Genomic DNA, 21068 nt, shown 5'->3' on the forward strand with positions numbered 1-21068 from the left:
CACTTATTTTAATTTCAGTCACTAACACCTATGGCATGTCAGGCTCTCTGCTAGGCACCAGGGATATGCAACATCGATGCCACCATCATTTAGTTTACATTGCAGTTAGGGATGTAGTAATAAGTCACATAGACAGTCAGTGATCAATGTTTTGAAGAAGCAAATGTTGTCCTGTGAGAGTATAATATATTAGGAGGACTTGAGTTAGGCCTCTTTCTAATGCCTATAAAGTGAAGTTTAAATGGTGATCTACAGAAAGAATAGGTGGAAATGGGTTAAGGGAAGAATATGCCAGATGAAACAATATTATGTATAAAAACCCTTAAATGGGCAGGATCATGACAGATTTCAAGAACTGAAAACACTTTCTTCTATCTGGAGTGCAGAGGGTGGAGAATGGTGGAAGATACAGGGAATATTTGGCAAAAGCTAGGTGATACGGGGATTTGTAGGCCTGTTAAAGAATTTTGGTCATTTTGCATGACTAATAGGAAGACACTGAAGCATCCTCAGAGGGTTGAAATGGGTAGGGGCAAAAAGGACAGGCGGTGTCAGTGGTGAATGCAGTGAGAATGTTCTTACTGCTGTTTGAGGTATAAAATGATGGTAGGTGGAAGGGAGTTGGTGACAGAGATGTGGATGAAGTTAAATGGTCTGGATCTAGTGGTGGATTGACTACTCTTCCAATAGGTGAAAGAAAAAGATGTGTGTGACTCCTACCTCTCTGGCTGGTGAATTATGGTGGTACCATTCACTACCAGCACTGGAAGTAGACCATTTGGGTTCAGGGGAGAATTGGTATAAGAAATCATGTATTTGTATTCAGACATGTTGAATTTGACATCCCTTTAGAGTATCCAAATAGTAATATCAGGTAGCCAATTGGCTGCATGTATATAGACCCAGAAAGGAGAATTTGAAGATAAAACAAAAGTCATAGAAATGCAAATATAAATTTGTGTTAAGTCCAAACTATTATCAATATCACTTAGAGTTTAAATTTAGAATAGGTCAGTGTTCAATTTCTGAGGGTAATAAAAGTGGGGGCATTTGTAAATTTTGGATAACCCTCATACCATTTAAAATTTTTGTGGGGTGCCTAGCTTTCTCCTTCGGAAGAGCATGGGACTTTTGATCTCGGATTCATGAGTTCAAGTTGGGTGTTGAGATTACTTAAAAAAATTAAGTTATAATTTTTAATTGTTGCATAATTTATGTAACCTTTAAATTTTAGATTCCATGTTTTTAAAATAAATTAATTCTGATCTAAAAAGATTAGCAATGATTTTTAAAAAGATGGTGAGAAGGGAGATTTTATGTCGTTTACAAGGAATGAATATTAATTGTTGCTCTTTATGACCTGAGGAAATTTTTCCTTAATTTCAAATGATGAGTTTTTAATTTCATATGAAACTCAAATGTTTACTATAATGTGTACAATAAGCAAAACTATTAGTATCTCTTCTTTATTCTAGATATTTGGATATAAATCAGCTCTTAGGCTTTTTTAATAGATTTACTATGATAGTTTTCTTGCTCACAGTTTAAAAAATTACACAGTTTAAAGAATATCATGATAAAATCAGATCCTCTGTAATTCCCTGAGACACTTTTTTTTTTTTTTTTTTTTTTTTTTTTTTAGCATTGAAACATTTTATTCTAAAACCAGCAGTACTGGCATGCCACTAACTTTAAAAAAAAAAAAAAAAGGCCCAGGTTTATGCTGTATTCTAAAATCCATTTCTTTATTTGTAGGTGATGAGCAGTTGAAGTTGAGATGAATAACATATTTAGGGGTATGTACCCTTTGTTTAAATAAAAAGATCTATATGTGTAAAGTAGTATATAAATTATCTTTTAGGAGTTGTACAAAAGTTTTGACTGTTGATAATAACTGAGACTACTTTTCCTTTTCAGTTATGGAATTAGTAAGTAGCTCTTTCTGTGTTAGTAATATATACAGAAAGCAGTAGCAATTATAATAAACTATAATAGGTTGTTTTAAATGTAATGTGTAGCCCCAAAACTTCATTTGCCAAAAAAATTATTATGAAATTCCATTTGCCACTGTATTATAAAATTCTCCAGTTTTGGGGCCGCCTGGGTGGTTCAGTAGGTTGAGCCTCTGACTTTGGCTCAGGTCATGATCTCATGGTTCATGGGTTCAAGCCCCACATTGGGCTCTGTGCTGACAGCTCAGAGCCTGGAGTCTGCTTTGGATTCTGTGTCTCCCTCTCTCTCTCTGTCTTTCCCCCACTCGAGCTCTGTCTCTTTATCAAAAATAAATAAACATTAAAAAAATAAAAAAATAATAAAATTGTACAGTTCTTAAAATAAGAAAGTTAACTAATTACCTTAAATTTATTGTCCAGATAACTCTAATGTACAGTACATTTATTTGTTTTCCCTTTTATACACACACACACACACACACACACACACACACACACACACCTTTGGTGTTTTCTATGCAAGTTATATTTTGTCATGTTAAATTCTAACATTGCCAACATGTGTATTTTGAAACCCACCTTAGTCCTGTAAACGTTATCTTATATGTTGCCAATCTTAGTGATGGGTTGGCTCTTTCTTCAATAGGAAAATTTCAATAAGCATCTGTTTTTCAATCTAACACCTTTGTATTTTGTATTAAGTTTTCTGTTGTTGCTCCTTCTAATGTAGTGCATGCATGATATACTTGAAAATTACCAGTTTGCTTGTTTTAGCAATGTATATTTTGGTAATTTTGTGGTAATACTGTGACTGGTATTTGCTTACCTAATTGCATGTAATCCTATGACATTACAGAATTTAATTTATGGAGAAGATTTTTAGACTTAAAAAGGATTACTGGCCATTTAAGAATGATTATTAATCAGTATAAAATTGAGTCTTAACTACATTAATGCCTGTCTAACATATACACAGATAATTGCACAGACACATATACGGTACATACCCGATCCCATAGCAAAGATGTCCAAATTAAAACAAAGCAGATGGTATCCTACAGTCTTGGGCCATCAAAGCCTTGGGACAGGAATTTTCAAGGCAAGTGTTTTGAGGCTAATCTTGCTCTCAAGAGCTGTGAGATCTTAAGCAATTCAGTTTCCCTACAGCCCACTTTATTTGTATGGTTAGTGGGCTAAATCATACATGATTTCTTACATGACTTCTTCCCTAAAATAATTTCATTTCATAGTTGAAAAAGCTAACGTTTAGAGGTGAATAATTTTGTATCAGTAACACTGTTATGAACAGTGTACAGGGTGCGGTAAATTTACTTCTTGGGATCGAACAGTGGAAAGGTGCAATTGATTCTTTGGGTATTCAGCAGTATTCTTGTTTTCTTCAATTTTGGGGTGGGGTGGATCTAAGAAAGCAAGCTTCCTTTCTGTGTCCTTTTGTCTTACCTGACATGGAGACGGAAGATTGACTCATATTGAAAGAATCTCTCATAACCTTGTTTGCTGAAGGTTATCTTTTATCTGATTTCTCTCTTCCTGGGTAGGTTGCAGGCTGAAGAACATTAAAATATCTATTTTCCTAGTGGTTTCCTTTTCTAGATTTGAATAATTCACTTGATTCTTCTAAGCTACTTAGATGAAAGAGTGTTATCCAGGAATGCTAATTTTAGTTCCTTTTGTTTGAAATTAGAGAAATAAATGCATTATATTTTTAGTCTAGATTGTAAGTCCTCATATCCTTTAATCTGCTCATTTCAAAAACTCTAAATAATGTTCAGGAACCTTTTATATTGTGAAGTTAGCTATTTGCTTGCAATAGGTGTTTCTTTTTTGTTTTATTAAAAAAAATTTTTTTGAAGTGGGTAAATATGGGGAAAGATCCAGTTGAGTATTGGGCTTATTCCTCATTGAATGCTTCTTTGTGTTCCATTCATATATTATTTTAAGCTCCTTATTACAAACATGACAACAGCAGATAAGAAATGCCCCCCTTTTTATACTAGAGGGGATTTTTATGAACCAGGCCAGAGACCAGTAGATATCTTGGACCATTTTTCTTAATCTGAAATTCTGTGATTTTAATCAGATAGGTGAAATCTAAAAAAAATTGTCATCTTTGTAGATGAAAAATGGTAAGATGGTATCTATGTTATATGGATTAGCCTACATATGCAAGGAGTAGTTATTCACTGTGTAGAAAAAATATATATATAACTCATCTGTAAAAATGATAATAACAAGCAGCAGAGCCTATTAAGACACTAACTTCATTTAAAATAAGAACGTAGTTTTCATCACGAGTGCCAGATATTAAAAACTATATTTTAAACATTTGTAAATCAAATGGGAATAAAATGTTCTTTGCATATCTAATTTTGTTACAGGCATTTTTTTTCCTGTATTTTATGAGACAAATCACAGGCATTACAGTTTGAAATCAACTTTATTGTTTTCATTGCATTTGCTATGTAGCTGTTGAATATTTGCAGTAAGTTTTAATGACGAATGAAGTGCATGTTTGATTATATGCCATTAGTAAAAATGTCTTTTTATGGCAAAGGGTGGTTTTCAGCATGGCCTTGACAAAGGCAATGTGTAAATGTGTTCTTTCCCATCAAAAGAATAGAAATCAGCATAAACAAAATTTAAAGGAAATATTAAAAAAAACAGCAAATGTTCTTCGTGTGTTAAATTATATCAACATATAAGTAGAGAGCATAGATCTACTTATTTTCAGAGGCAAGTGTAATACTATTTAGAAAAGTTGTAAATACCATAATTATTTTTACTAAATTAATTCCAATTTCATTACCTATTTTATTTTTTTATTTATTAAAAAAATTTTTTAACGTTTTATTCATTTTTGAGACAGAGAGAGACAGAGCTTGAAAGGGGGAGGGTCAGAGAGAGAGAGGGAGACACAGAATCTGAAACAGGCTCCAGACTCTGAGCTGTCAGCACAGAGCCTGATGCAGGGCTCGAACTCATGGACCGTGATCCTGACCTGAGCCGAAGTCGGACGCTCAACTGACTGAGCCACCCAGGCGCCCCTTCATTACCTATTTTAAAGCTAAGTATAGCAGGGGTTAGGTAGAGAGTTATAATGCTGACATGGAGAATGTTTCCACAGTTACTTTTCAGTTTTTCTAGCCATTATCTCATGTTTCTGAGACTCCTGCTACTTATTGCTTGCTATTGTGCCCAATATTTGATCCAGCCTTTCTGCCTTTTACTCAGTTTCCTTTGTCAGGGATACTCCTGTCTTTCAGTCCTTACCTATCAAAGTTGGACTTACCTTTCCACGTCTAGTTTAACTTTTGCCTCTTTCACAAGGCCATCTAGATGCCCGATTGTCAGAACTGTCTGCTCAAGGTCATTGCTATCAACTTGTTCTTCTACTGCAGATCAGCTAAAGCATGTTCCCTTGTGATCAACATATTCTCTCAATGTTCATCTCAATTATCTAACTTGTTTTCTACTCCATTGGGTAAATCATCTCACATCATCATGTATTTAACTTTGAACACAGTTCCTTATGTTGAGAAATACTAGAAAAATAAGAATGTCTGCATCTGTATCCATAGTGTGAGGTATTGGGCTAAAGACCTTGAAAAAATATACTGGTGCTGGAAAGAACAGTTATTTAAGGAATTAAGTGAATTATATTTATTTTATCAAAGGTCAGGAGGAAATCTTCGATAGATATTATAAGGCAAAACTTGGTTTCTTTGACCCTGCTTGTTCTGCTTCTTCACATCTATTGAATATTAATAACAGCAGAAATGACAGCTATAATGGCCACTGTAGTTTCATAGACCTTACTGTAAGCATTCACACAACTTCATCTTTTTTGATCTTCATGTCATGCCATGAGATTGGTGAGGCAGAAGTGAGACATTATTCAGATTTGGCCACGTTTACTTGTTATGAGCTAATACCATTTTAACCCTGATGATGAAATCTCACTGTTCTTTTATTAAATGTTAGTCTAATATATAATGTCTGTGGTCTCTTTGCATAATTTAATAATAAAGTTACTTCTGTAATCCAGAACACAATGTCATAATTTACAATTGTATGTCTTTTAAAGCAGATGTAATTATTTTGATCCAAATTCATGCGCTAGTGTCACAACTTGCAACCATTTCAGTTTCCTCTTCCTCTGGATGAAGGAATTCAAGAAGAAGTAGATCTGTATCCTAAAAGTAGCATCAGAGTGTGGACATTGAGAGTTAGATGCTGTCTATACAGGAAATTGGTTAATGTCCACACAGTTAGGCTAAGCCCAGATACCCGGACAAGACTGAACAGGAGGCAGGGAAAGAGTCCTGAAATGGTTGTCTTCAGTTCTGTGACCTCAGGCACTGCTTCCTGCAATTTTTCCTTTAATCTTCAGCTACACCCTAGGATAATTAGGAGCTATAGGACCCAACCAATTACCCTTTTATATAAGCTAGATTGAGTAGGGTCTTTGTTACCTGCAATTCAGCATCCTGACAAATACAGGATGCTGACAAAAACAAAAATTGATATAACTGTGTTCTTTCTGCTCCAACTTTCCATTCCTGTTTTCCTTTGTCCTCTTCTTCCCTTTCCTTTCTTTTCCCCTCCTACTCTTGTTACATTTCCCTTCATCCCTTGTCCTTTCTCCTTCTTCCCCCCCCCCCATTCATTGATCCAGGGATCCATCTATCCATGTATTAGACTTTAGACTGCTTCCCACATGTTGAGCTTTAAGCCAGGTCCTGAGGACAAAAAGATCTGTGACACACAGTCTTTGTTCTCTTTAGGATCAGGTTTCCTCTCATTGCTTTTGGGAAGTTGGTATTTTGAACAGGGAGTTAGAGCGCCAGCCAAAAATGGGACAAAACAATAAAAAAGGAAATCCATATGTGTGTATATATATATATAATATTTCAGTTAAATTCCTTAGTTTGTCATGCAAGTTCCTGAACACATTAGCCACAGTCTAACCTTGTGCTCCATCACCTCAATTCCCCACCCTTCTGTATGTCTTTATCCCTACACCTCAACAAATGTTCTTTCTTTGGATATGTTACTGACCTGTATCTGCCGTCCTCTTAAACGTGGTAAACTTATTTTTTGATACCTACCTCTGTTGAAGGTTACCTTTTTTTTTTTTTTCTCAACGTTTATTTATTTTTGGGACAGAGAGAGACAGAGCATGAACGGGCGAGGGGCAGAGAGAGAGGGAGACACAGAATCAGAAACAGGTTCCAGGCTCTGAGCCATCAGCCCAGAGCCCGACGCGGGGCTCGAACTCACGGACCGCGAGATCGTGACCTGGCTGAAGTCGGACGCTTAACCGACTGCGCCACCCAGGCGCCCCTGAAGGTTACCTTTTTGAAGGCCTACTCCTTGGAAGCTTTTTCCAACTACCTGAGGCAGTGTTTGCCTTATTTGGTAACTGCCTGTATCTTTTTATTATGTCACCAACCACTCTGTGGGTTATTATTGTTATTATATTTTTATTTGTGAAATGAGACAAAGGCTCTGTTAGAGCAAGAACCTTTACATTCATCTTTATATGATCAATTTCCAGGCCCATGCGTGGGGGATAATGAGGGTTAAATGTTCATTAACCAAGTGAATAAATGAAGAAAATGGGATGAATGAGACACATAATCTAGTTCACTGTGGAAGGTAAAAGATAATGCTTTTCTCAAATATAAGGGCAAGATAAAGGTTCTGAGATTCCTGGTGCATTATACTTTTATTTTTTAAAAAAAATTTTTTTAAAACGTTTATTTATTATTGAGAGACAGAGAGACACAGAGCATGAGCAGGGGAGGGGCCGAGAGATGGAGCGACAAAGAATCTGAAGCAGGCTCCAGGCTCTGAGCTGTCAGCACAGAGCCCGATGCGGGGCTCAAACTCAGAAACCGTGAGGTCATGACCTGAGCCGAAGCTGGACGCTTATCCGACTGAGCCACCCAGGTGCCCCCCTGGTTCATTATTCTTAAAACCTTTAAGGTTTTACACGTAAAAACTTTTACGTTGTTCAAACTATCATCTGATAAGTAATCATTGTTTCAAACATTTCTTATGACCTACATTCTAAAAGACTGTATAATCAAGAAGATGAATATATACTGGTTGCACACATGAAACTTCTGGAAACAAAGCTAAAAGCTTTGAAATTCAGGATATTTAATGTTTAAAGTATGAAAAGATATGAATAACCCACTACAATATTTAATTTAAAAATATTCTGAAGTAGGGTAAGAGATGGACTTGATTGGCGATGGGTATTAAGGAGGGCACTTGTGACGAGTACTGGGTGTTGTATGGAAGTGATGAATCACTGAATTGTATATGTGAAACCAGTAATGCCCTGTATGTTAACAAAATAAACTTGAAGTAAAAAAAATATTCTGAAGCCAATTTGAGAAATACTATATATATTTATCTTCTACAGTATCCAAAATGTATGTTTCCATATTAAATACAGGGAGAAGTCCTGCAGCTAAAATCTCTTGTTGCAAATAGAAATGTTCACAAATTCTTTAAAAAATTTTTTTTAATGTTTATTTAATTTTGACAGAGAGAGAGAGAGACAGACAGACAGACAGACACAGGGCACGAGAAGGGGAGGAACAGAAAGAGAGGGAGACACAGATTCTGAAGCAGGCTTCAGGCTCTGAGCTGTCAGCACAGAGCCTGACTTGGGGCTCGACCTCAATAACCGTGAGATCATGACCTGAGCCGAAGCCTGATGCTCAACCAACTAAGCCACCCAGGTGCCCCTAAATGTTCACATATTCTAAGGATAGAATGCTACCCTTTTTCCTTTGATAAGTATATTTCACAGAATGTATTTTGGAAGTTTGTGACCTAACAGAAGATAAAACCATAATCATTTATTAGAAAGGAAACGAGACCGATAGAATCCCAATTTGTGATCTTAAGCTGCCATTTTAAGAAACTAAACCTTGGGCAAAATAGACATATTGATGCAGTATTTATCATGGCTTAACAAACACTTTCTGAGTAGCTGCTTTGTGCCAGATACATTCTAGCTATATCAAGAAGAATAAGACGGGAGGTTGGAGAATATCACAATTGACAGGTTCCCAGGTGATGGTTCTTATATTTCCAGAAAAAGGCAATGACAGTGTGTACATTGAGCATGATTCTTGTGCTATAATTAATTTCCCAAAAGCTCTCACTGCATTGAAACTCATGTAACTATTCTTCAGAAGTATAGACTTTGAAGAATGCTAAAGGAAATAATTAGGAATATTGAGTTTTAGAAATGTACCATGTACATGTCTTTAAAACTCTTACTATTTTAGTTTAAAACAATAAAAATCCACATGTATATTTTTCTTTTCAAGAAATGACTGCATAGTAAAAAATTCTAAATTCAACCTAATACTTCATTTTATTACTTTGAGTCTCATTGGTCCTTTGTCATGAAAAATGATACACCTTTCAGCTACCTTTAACTAGGTATCCTATCATTAATCATAAACTGTCTAGGTATGCTGAAGTTTGCATATTTTGTTGGTGAATCAATATTTATATCCCAGTAGTAAGTAGAGTTGCGTTTTGAGAATTATTCTTTTCCTACCGTATTTTCCTCCAACTTTACTAGCACCGGACAGATAGGTGTACATGTGCTTGTGTAGATATGGGTGTGTGCTCGATCTCTCTCTCTCTCTCTCTCTCTCTCTCTCTCTCTCTCTCTCTCACACACACACACACACACACACACACACACACACACACACACACACATTCTTAAACTGCCATGTGCTCTTACATGAACACCTTGCTGGATGTTAATTTTTCAGAATACTACTGGTCCTAATTATTTTTTTCAGGGACAAATAGGATTCTTAATCTCAAACTTTGTTAGGATTCTGTTTAATCACAGCTTTGATGTATTTTCTTTCCATTTATTCTGTAATTTGTACTCTGCTTCTCTTGGACATTCTCAACTTGCAACCATCTTCTGTCTCCCAAATTTTTGACATTTTGTGACTCAGACATAGTAAAGTGCATATAACCATGCAATCATTTACTTCATTCATTCAAAAACTTGTCATCAAGGCAGTGTGCTGGCTCCTGTGGGAATAATAATGAAAGGATTTTGTACTACCCCTTATCCCAAAAGGAAGCTTTTAATGGGGATTTTTTTTGGCCATTTTATGTAAACATTTTTTGAATGACAAAACTGCTATTGTTGACATATACTTTAAGTAACTTCCAGATAGTTATTTTGGTTCTGGCCCTTAGTGATGCTGTGAATGATAGGCACATTTTTAACTGAGGATATTGATTTGAAGGTTCAGCATAATTAGGATATACAGTGTTTTTTAATTCACCACATGTCTTAACAGTGTAATATATAAATACTATTTTAGTAAATAAAAATAGGCTGCTATTATAATTGCCAAAATGTTTTTCCATTGACAGGAGAAAGGGGATGATGGATACAAAGAACTCTAATACAAAATAGAATATAAGCTGTGTTCTCAAAAGAGATGGATGAAGTCTGATGAGGAATTCAGAGACACCAAAACTTACTTCTCCCTGGGAATCTAGGAAAAGTTTTTTGGAAGGGATTGGCATTCATTTTGTTCAGGGATATGGTTAGGATGGTTACTACAGACTAACTAAGTAATGCAAATTTAGATAGGAAGACATGCCTTGGGGCATGGATGTGTACAGCATATGGAGGGTATCAGTTAAGTACAGCATACAATGTGGAGAGAAATGTGCCTATTGTGTGTGATACACAAGTACATTGTATTGTATACATTTAGTCACATGTCTCTTCTTTCTCTAGGAGGCACATTTGTGGAGATGCCTTTTTTTTAAATTAAAAATTATGCTTATTTTCAACAGAGAGAGAGAGAGAGGCACAGAGTGTGAGTGGGGGAGGGACAGAGAGAGAGGGAGACACAGAATCTGAAGCAGGCTCTGCACTGACAGCAGCAAGCCCAACGTGGGGCTCTAACACAGGAACCATGAGATCATGACCTGAGCTAAAGTCGGATGCCTAAGCTTAACTGACTGAGTCACCCAGTCATCCATGCACAGATGCCTTTCTACCTGGCTGTCATACACAGTTTGGTTGATTAGTTTCTGCTTGTGTAGTAACTTCAATAATCCTTGAGTTATGCACTCTTCACCAGTCTTGATAGAGTGTTGAATGTTCAAAAGAAAAATTCCAAGAACCTATTAAATCATCAAATGCCATTGCATGTTTATGAAATCAGATGAAAGACAGTTTCTACATTAGAGCAAATCTACTTTCCTATACTTGGTTGAGGTTGTAAGGAGAGATTACTCTGCTTCCTTAAGAAGGTTAAGCTGTCATCTAGTTAAATATGGACTTAAAATAATGCTGCCAAAGCAGCTGCCTCCTGTGATTGATGATGATGATGATGGATGATGATAGTTTTGAAATCAGTTTTTCAGGGGAAATTGCTATTTTTCTACTTTGGCCGATGTTGTGGTCTGGATTGGGGATTTCTTGTCATATTAGGTATCTTTTTTGATTAAAAAAAGAAATTGCTAAGGACTGTATTCTCTATGATAAAATGGCTCTAAAACGGAGTATATGGGGCAAATGATTATAAGTTGTTCTATACGTATTACTTGAGTGACAGTAGTTATTCTGGGCTTCACAGTGTCATCTCATGGTGAATTGTGTTCAGGGGAACATAAAGCAACTCACTTCTAGGCAGAGAAGTGGCAGAAAGTATGGTATTCCAAGAATGTTCACATATATTGATAACTCAGTAGTCTCTTCATGCTCCTCAAGCTTATGCATTGGTTCCCTCTATTTGGGTTGCTTTTACTCCAGATATCTGCTTGTCTGGGTCCATTATTACTTTGGATCTCTGCTCAGATGTTGGACATATACATCACTTTTCACTCTCTGTTATGTGTTTATTTCCTTATTGTCTATCTCCCCATCTAGGATGTATAGTACATGAGAGTAGAGATCAGTTTGTTCAGTGCTATAAACTGAAAATCTATAAAAGTTCCTGGCCCATAATAGGTAGATAATTAGTAATTATTGAATGATAAGCTGAATGAGTTAATCTTTATTTTATACAGAGAGGACAAAGTCTTCAAAATATTTTTAAAAGCTAATTAGTGTTTGGCTTGAGAGCCAAAGTCAAGCTTTTTGGTTTATTAACTTAACTTGCTTTTGTTTGTGTATGCACAAATGATACAAACAACAAACAGCCTTGAAAAAAGAAACAGAACATTCAGGGCTTGCTCTCAGGTGGACCATTTTTATATCTCATCATGTAGTGGAGAAAAGGAATCAATTTTGTTTACACAAAAATCACTGGTTAACCTCTATTCCATACCATTCCATTGTGTAAGCCTGAATACACACTGGTCTGAAAAAGCTATTTTCAGAAAGGGAAAAAACAAACAAAAACAAAACACAGTCCCCCCCCCCCAGTATTTTTCAAAGGCCAATAACATTTGTATCCACTGGGTAAACATGATCAATCAAAGCTTTACAAGCTTTATATGGGCTGCTTCCTTAACAAATGTGTTTTTTGCCTTAGTCATTCATCATATCTGGAAGTCTGGATGATGAGCTTGAGCACTCTCTTAGGTTAACATTGAAAATAGCCACTTGGTGGATTTGTAAAGGGAAAAGCCTGTTAAAATGGCAAACATTCTCTCCTGGCAACGTAAGCAGCCTATTGTAACCTGTGTTGTGTTGGGTTGATATGGTGAATTCAGCTCAACTTTAGGGGAAGGATTTGTTGTAACAGAGAAATCAGGTTATGAATGTGAAGAGCTAACATGCACGTGTTGAAGGTATTCCGTTGGACCCTCCAAGTGCATAGGGAGGTTTCAAACGAGACTGAAGGTACTAGCTAGATGCTGAAAGCAGAATCATCTGCTGTGTTGAATAAACTACCCTAAAAAATGGTAGAGTGCCTTAAATAACCAGGTTATAAATAACCAGCAACCAAGTTGCTGCTGTCAGTATATCCCTGCTTAGAGGGATTGATGAACTGTTTAGTGAGGGGGGAAAGGAAAGCAATGAAAAACAAAAAGTTGATTCATTGGAAGCAAACATGTGGTATCATATCCAGAGAGCACTTTGTATAAGGAATCTGGTGCAGTCATATGTGGTATCATGCTAAGACCTCTGAAATGAGACACAGCACCAATTATATGTTGTTTCATGACTGTAAATGCTTTGTTTCCCAGCTAAGTTAGTGCTTATGAAAGACAGCAGATAGGTGAATATGGACTTGTTTATCTTTTGTTGTAGAACTGGTAAGGCTTAAGCAAAAGAATCTGGGTCATTCATAGGGGCAAGTTCAGATCTTATTGAGGTCAAATAAGAACTTGAGGGAGAAGAGCAGCTGAAACCACAACATTGGGCAAAGAATTGAATGGAGGGACAAGAGGGTTATGGAAGAACATGCAAATGAGGTCCAGTAAGTTCAAAAGAAATCAAATGGAAATTTGAGACCCTGAAAGTTCTAGAGGGGTCTTACCACCCTGGTTTTGATTTACACTGACATTACTGTGGTACATCTTGGCGTAGACACTTCCTTTAAAAGAACCCAGGAACATACTTAAACCATATACCCTACATAATAATGTTTTTATAGAGCCCCACTTTTAGATATTTTATTCTTTTCAAGATCCTTGCAGAGGGAGTTTGAATAATTTTCAATTCCTTCGTTAGCTGGGATGTATATCAGAAATTAATTTTAAAATAAGCCATCTCTGGGGCGCCTGGGTGGCTCAGTTGGTTAACTGTCCAACTTTGACTCAGGTCATGATCTCGTGGCTTGTGACTTCAAGCCCCACGTTGGGCTCTGTGCTGACAGCTCAGAGCCTGGAGCCTGCTTTGGATTCTGTGTCTCCTCTCTCTGCCCCTCCCATGCTCATGCTCTGTCTCTGTCTCTCAATAATAAATAAACGTTAAAAAATAATTTAAAAAAATAAGCCATCTCTTAGTATGTCCTAATCCTGTTCCAGAGATGTGCAAGTTGCCCCAAAATGTTGTTTTCTACATGGGTTTTGGGTCTCTTCGTCAGAAGGTGGCTCACTTGAAAACCTAAGATACCTTATAACTGACCCTTCTAATTTAACTTTTCTATATAAAAGTGTATTCATTTTTGTGTAGTCAATTAAAAATGAAAGGATTTAATTTCATGAGAGAATCTTAGATATGAAAGGGCTTTAGACCAGAGACAAGAAGGGAGAGTCAGTGTTTCCCTTTAAATGACATAGCTGATTCACACACAGATTTTAGGATCATGGCCTCAGTGTACTTTTTCACAGGGAGAGTAGAATAGAGTGTTTAAGAACATAAGCTCTGTAGTTAAATAAGATCAGATTAAAAATTCACCATCATCCATGTTAGCTGTGTGACCTTAAGCAAGTTACTTACCCTGTATGGCTTCACCATCTATAAAATAGTGTTATTAATAGCTTTTGTCTTATGAATTTGTTTTGAGGATTAAATGGAACAATACATATAAAACTTAGCACAATACCTGGCAAAGCCTTAAAAAATATTCAGTACATGATAGTACGCCTATATTGCATTTGTACTGTTGTGTAACAAATTACCACAGATGTAGTAACTTAAAGTAACCCCACATTTATTATCTCACAAATTTGATGGACCAGACATCTGGCATGTTTTAGTTGAATTATTCACTCAGGGTTTCATAATGCTAAGATGGAAGTGTCAGTGGGCCGTATCTTCATGTGGAGGTTCAATAAGGGAAGTACCTGTTTGCAGACTTTTCAGATTATTGGCAACATTCATTCCCTTGCAGATGTGGGAATGAGGTCTCAGATCCTTGCCTTACTAACTGTCAGCCAGACTCTGCCCTCAGGACCTTGCCATGTGGTGCCCTCCATAAGCACCTTACAACAGAGCAGCTTACTTGTTCATAGCAGAGCAATTTTTATCACTTCAAGCCTCTCCCTTCAGGAAGGGAGAGAGTTTACTTTAGTTCAAAACCATCCAAGAGGATATCTTTTTGAATAACTCAGAACCAACAGATTGGGGGCCTCCATCTAATCACCTGAGTCATATGAAATAGTCTAACCAGGGGTTTGAAATCCATTGTATTCACCGCCACACCCTCATTAATAGGGAGGGTATCATATTGGTTGTGTACACCAAGGGACAGGGATCTTGGGGCCATCCCAGAATGCTGCCTTCTTCAGAGAAGTTTCATTGTTAGTTGTCATTAATTCTTGCTCTTATCATTATTATATTCTTGTATTTATATTCTATGTCTATTTATGTACCTCATTATATACTTTCTGAGCTTATGGTTGTTATGAGCTCTAAAGTGAAAAGTGTGTGATAGTAATGGAAAATAAAGGATACTATTTGGGAATCTTTGCTTATGAAGGAATCTACATTGTCTCTATTTGTTTTGTACTGCATAATGATATTTAAATCATACTAAATGTTGTCCCCCCTGAGAATATGTGTATTATAACATAATTCTTAAAATATTAGTGAGTTGTGAATGAAGACAAAAGTAGACAGTGGTCAGGGAAACACAGAACATAATATTGAATGTTCAGTATAATACCTAGTAATTTAGAAAGTTTCACTGATTTTGCTCTAGTTCTAGTCAATTTAAAAAGAGGAGAGATTACTTTAAAAGAATAATTAGTAAAGGCACTTGAATATTTTACACATAAATATGAGGAAGAAAAGTTCTGCTTTAAAATGCTAATGTGTTGTCATCTATTTACACAGTGTCATTATATGAATATTTTCAGAATTCCTAATAGGAATATCTTACTTCTTGCTCTTGAAAAGAAGCTAATGAAAAGCCAGTCCTCCTGACCAGTTATGAAAATGTATTTCCTGTCCTATAAGCTATCATTAATTTCCTGGTACACCTGGAATATGCCACAAGCAATTTGTAGTGGCATCAGTTAACATTTGGGAAGTTGAGCATGGCCATCTAGGATATTAAATAATTGCTCCTGGAATAATGATAAAATCTATTGATAATATAGTCTCTAAGTATTTGTTAACAATAACAGCAAAGTTCAGGGGTACTAGATAAATGACAGAATATCTATTTAGATTCATTTTCCTCAATTCTTGTGATTTTTGTGTTTTCATTTGGTTCTGAACACTGACTTCTGTGAAATTTTGGAAATAGGGCTTTCAGGGCTCTATCACTAAAGGTCCCTTAGGAAATAAGTTTTTGTATCATCAAAGTCATTCAGAAGACTTTGGTAATAAAGTCATAGGGTCATTGCCTTTTCTGTATTTGGGATTAATGGACAGCAAGGAAATAAAATAGTACTTTAGCCTTAGTTATAAAATATTACATAGTTTACTCAGGGTGGCATGCTGGCAGAAATAGGTATTATTCTATTTTTAAAAGTTAGTTATTAATGTTTCTTGATTCACAATATATTATGTAGACAGATTCCATATTTCCCTGTATGTCATACATCATGGATTACATTGAAAAATAAAGTTGGTATAGTTTCATTGAAGCTATGCCACAAAGCATAAATATTAAAAAGAAAAGGTTGTTTTCCAATTTGATGAGTTGTCCAGTTGATACATTCTTTTTCCTCCGCTGTATTGTATATAGTAAAAACAACGGTTCAGAAAGTGAGTATGCCAAAATCAATTTCATTGATTCAAATGCATTTATTTTATTTTGGCCTAAGTGCATTCCAATCAGCACTACATATGTGGCAGTAACCTGTGATGATTTCTATTCATACTGTACATTCGTATATACAGGAATTGGAAAATTGCTTTCATATAATAGGTGCTGGATACATAATAACTTAATGAATGAACAGATTATAGATATTAAAGCCAGTAGTCTCTAATGAAATGATTGACTTTATTTTTTCCTCGAATCTAGTTCAACTATAAAAATACTCTGGGTAAAGTTTTTGATCAAAACTTAATACGTAAGTTCCATTGGAAGTGCACTGGACTTCATTTTCAAATGAATCTTTAGCAAAACATTTAAGTCTTTAAGTCATCTTTATTACATTTTTTTTTTTACTCTCTTGGGACCTTATTGCTTCACTAATTCATGACGTTTAGATATTTTTTAAACATGTTTCCAATTTTTTTTAGAATTCATGTGTCAAGAAAAATGAAAATTACTCTTCCCTGTTTTCTTTTCTTGCATTCCTATTAATTATATTTTCTATATGTAAACAAGAAAAAGGAAAAAAAAGATTGGAAGACATTCATTAGAAGTGAAATGGTACTGCTTGAAATAATGGTCAAATCATAGGTAATCACTTCTGTTATTCTCCTTATCTTTTAGAATAAAGTATGTCCTTATTTTCTGGGTTTAATTGTAGATTTCTTATAGCTGATGATTTAAAAGCCCATCCACTAGGAAATTTAACTCAAATGGTTAAGTGAGGTAACTTAGATGCTGAATCCTTTCTAAGTAGCTCATGGCTTAATAATAGTATTTGATGATCTGGTTGGTTTGTCATCCAAAGCGCAATGTAATATTTAGTTCCTTTTGAAGTCAATATCATTGTTGACTAAAGATGTCAAAAAACAAGATTGTCTTGAAAACTATTATTTCTTTGTCAGGGTGTTTTATCTTCATTTAGTCTTTAACCTTTTATGGTAATTTAGCATATTTTAAATTTATCTCTTGTCCCTTAGAGACCGTTACATTCACAAATCAGACATTTGTGCAAAGCACGCGTGTGCACAGACACACACACACGTGCACACACACACACACACAAGCACACACACCTACCAGATTTAGTATTTGCATGTTTACTTTGAACCTTTTAAATGGCCATTGGAAATAAGATCCAAAGAGCATTCTTAGAATCTAGTCTTACTAGTTTGGCTTTCTTTTAATTGAAGTTGGTCAAGGTGACTAGATTATCCTAAATCTCTAGTATACTTTGTATTGTGTCATGGTTCTAAGCACATTGAAGAATTCGGTCTTTGGTCATTGTTTTAAAAAGTGTTTGAACTACTTGCATTCCTGCTGCCTTATTTTTTTCCCCATTGGAATGAACAGCAACTTTCTTTCTGGTAGAAGTATCCCTATTTGTTTAAAAAATTTTATATGGGTGGATGCTATATTATTTATGAGAAACAAGATAAAAAATTAGAAAGGGATAATATATTCTAAACAAAGCAGAAAAAATATTCTGCTGTGTGATTTAGACCATAATTCTAGAATTTCTTTTATCTATCCTTTGATAAATTTCATTGCTGGAGAATTCTGTTCACTAATTTTTCTTTATTTTCTTGAAACAAAATATAACTTCCTACCACTAATCTTTTCTTTAATGGAATTAGTTTGATCATAATCTGCCAAGATTTCTTACTAATTTAACATTTTCAAATTATACCTGTACAGTTGATATTGGTCTTGTTACTTTCTGATATTCTGACTTGAGAAATTTCATTGAGGATCACCACAGATTGCCTTATTTTTTTTGTCTCAATAAGCATTTAGAAACTTCTAATAAATAAGCTAGACATAGATAGTTACAGGATGAAATATATTATGTTAGAATGAAATCTTGCCTAAGAAAACAATTGAAAATGCTTTACTTTGGTTTTAATCACCTACTCCTGCTAGATGCACCTTATTTGCTCACGTTTATGAACCCACCACTGATGCCATAAGTGGCTTTGAACTTCCCAGATCACAAATCCTGTATGTAATAATTCCACTCACATAGTCTGTTTCTTGCATTTCTGGAAACTAATCTTTATCTTCATAGATACTTTGAACTATCTCATGTCTAAGCCTGAGTTCCTGACCTTTTACAATTTTTATTTTTGATTTTTTGTTATTCATATATTGATTTGCTGATATCCCCCACTGAAATGTGAGATTTATGACACTAGGAACCTCATCCATTTGAACTACCACTATTTCCCAGTCCTTAAAGCATAGCTTGGCATAAGAGAGATTCTTGATAAAATAAAAGAAAATAAACTAGGATGTATGTATATACATATACATACATATACATACACACATATATGTACACACACATACACACACGCATTTAAAATATGGTTATTAGCATATGTCATATGTGATTATTAATATCATAGCAAGTACTTGTGTACTCTGACACTGTTCTTTTTCCTTTATTATTTCATTTAGTGCTTGCAGCCTTATGAGGTTCAAGTACTATCATCCAAATAAGGACATAGAGACTTAGGTTAAATAATTCACCCAAAACTATATTGTACTAGTAAACTGATATTTCAGTGATAAGTCTAAGTTTCAGACCTTTTTTGCTTTTTAATTTCAGCCTTTCTTTTAACTCCTCTTCTGCACATGTCCCCTTTCTCCCCAACAACTTTATGGGGTTCAGCCATGTGTTTGTTTTTGGACATCAGCCTAGTTTATTTAGCGAATTGTAACACAGATTTCTAGTTTATTAACAAAACATGATAACTGAGAAGGGAGATGTTAGTGAAAGTTGTCTTTAAAGTTAATGATAGGGGTGCCTGGGTGGTGCAGTCGGTAAAGCGTCCGACTTCAGCCAGGTCACCATCTCGCGGTCTGGGAGTTTGAGCCCCGCATCAGGCTCTGGGCTGATGGCTCAGAGCCTGGAGCCTGTTTCCGATTCTGTGTCTCCCTCTCTCTCTGCCCCTCCCCCGTTCATGCTCTGTCTCTCTCTGTCCCAAAAATAAATAAATGTTGAAAAAAAAATCTTTAAAGTTAATGATAGCATACATTTGGACAGTGCCTTACCTTTCATAAATAGATTTTCATATGAATTCTTACTTATAATTGTATTATCAGTTAGAGAAACTGCTTTCACAGTTAAAAATGTTAAATGTTGGGGTGCCTGGGTGGCTCAGTTGGTTAAACATCTCACTCTTGCTTTTGGATCGGGTCATGATCTCACTGTGAGCGAGTTGGAGCCCTGTGTCAGGCTCTGCATTAATAGCATGAATCCTACTTGGGATTCTTTCTCTGCCCCTCCCCTTCTCAATGCTCTCTCTCTCTCTCTCTCTCTCTCTCTCAATAAATAAATATTAAAAAAACTCTTTTTACATGTTAAATGCTACAGCCAAAGTCTGTAGGTGGTGGCTGAGTGGCAGACTAGGATTCATATCTTGTTATCTTTGTTTTACTTTCCATAGGTTACAGGGTGATACTTGCAGAGAGTTCCCTTTTGTGTAACTTACAGAATATTTGGGCCTCCTTTTCTTGTCCAAAAATGGTGATAACTGTTCTTTTACTTTCTATTATATAATGTATCTCTAGGATGAAATCAAGGTTTCTCAACTTCAGCCTATAGACGTTTGGGGCTAGGAAAGTCTTTGCTGTAGGAGGCTGTGCTTTGTGGGGATAGCAACATCCCTGACCTCTACCCAGTACCATTCTCCTAGTTAGGAGAACCAAAAATGTCTTTAGGCTTTGCCTAAGTTTTTGCCTCCCAGAGGAAGCAAAATTTAAAAGTCTACATTAAATTAAGGTAATGAATGTTAAGATGTTTTGTAAATTTCCAAACATTCTCAAATTCACCATCTTTTTAGGTTGAGCTTGGAGAGCAATAAAAATGCACTTCCGTGGATTAAGCAACCAGGCAGAAGAGAAAGCAATGTATAGATATTAAGGACAAGAGCTGGCCACCTACTGTTTCTGCCTTGTGAAAGCTCACTCATCCGGATTTCTGCTATAAATTCCTTGCTTTTGCATTATTCTAAGTCAATATTTAATGTTGCCTGTTAATAGGACTTCCCATTATAGATTTAAGTTTTCATTTCTTTATGAAATATTCTGCAGCATATTCACTACCATATGAATAATTAAAACTAAATTGTACTTGTCAAAATAAATGAACATAGCACATTTGGGGATAGAAAAATCCCTAATTTTTTCCCACATGGTTTATTGCCTATTATTCTTATTTGTGGGATTTGATGCTATGTAGTGACTCAAAGTTATTATTCAGAGTTACAGCACTTACGCTGTATTGGTTTCTATTGACTTGAGAACATAGAAAATGCCAATTAAATTTAAAGGCCTGCATTTTGGTTTGTCTGTTACTTACAGAGTAAAAATAAAAAAAAAATCTTCGGAGGCAGCTGCATCTTAA

At 35.6% G+C, this 21068-nt stretch overlaps 1 protein-coding gene across 5 annotated transcripts in view; it reads left to right on the top strand.

Moving 5' to 3' along the window:
- CNTN4 (contactin 4) overlaps positions 1-21068 on the top strand; it is an 899609-nt gene that overhangs the window by 136150 nt on the left and 742391 nt on the right. For 2 of the 5 annotated variants that reach the window (XM_045051879.1, XM_045051878.1), the window contains one exon: positions 1756-1796. The exons of the other annotated variants lie outside the window; for them this stretch is intronic. The gene's annotated coding sequence lies outside the window, so the exon portion shown is untranslated. The remainder of the gene's footprint in view (positions 1-1755; positions 1797-21068) is intronic. 5 annotated transcript variants of the gene reach the window in all.

The sequence above is a fragment of the Felis catus genome, chromosome A2, assembly GCF_018350175.1.
Source record: "Felis catus isolate Fca126 chromosome A2, F.catus_Fca126_mat1.0, whole genome shotgun sequence".
Classification (NCBI taxonomy): domain Eukaryota; kingdom Metazoa; phylum Chordata; class Mammalia; order Carnivora; family Felidae; genus Felis; species Felis catus.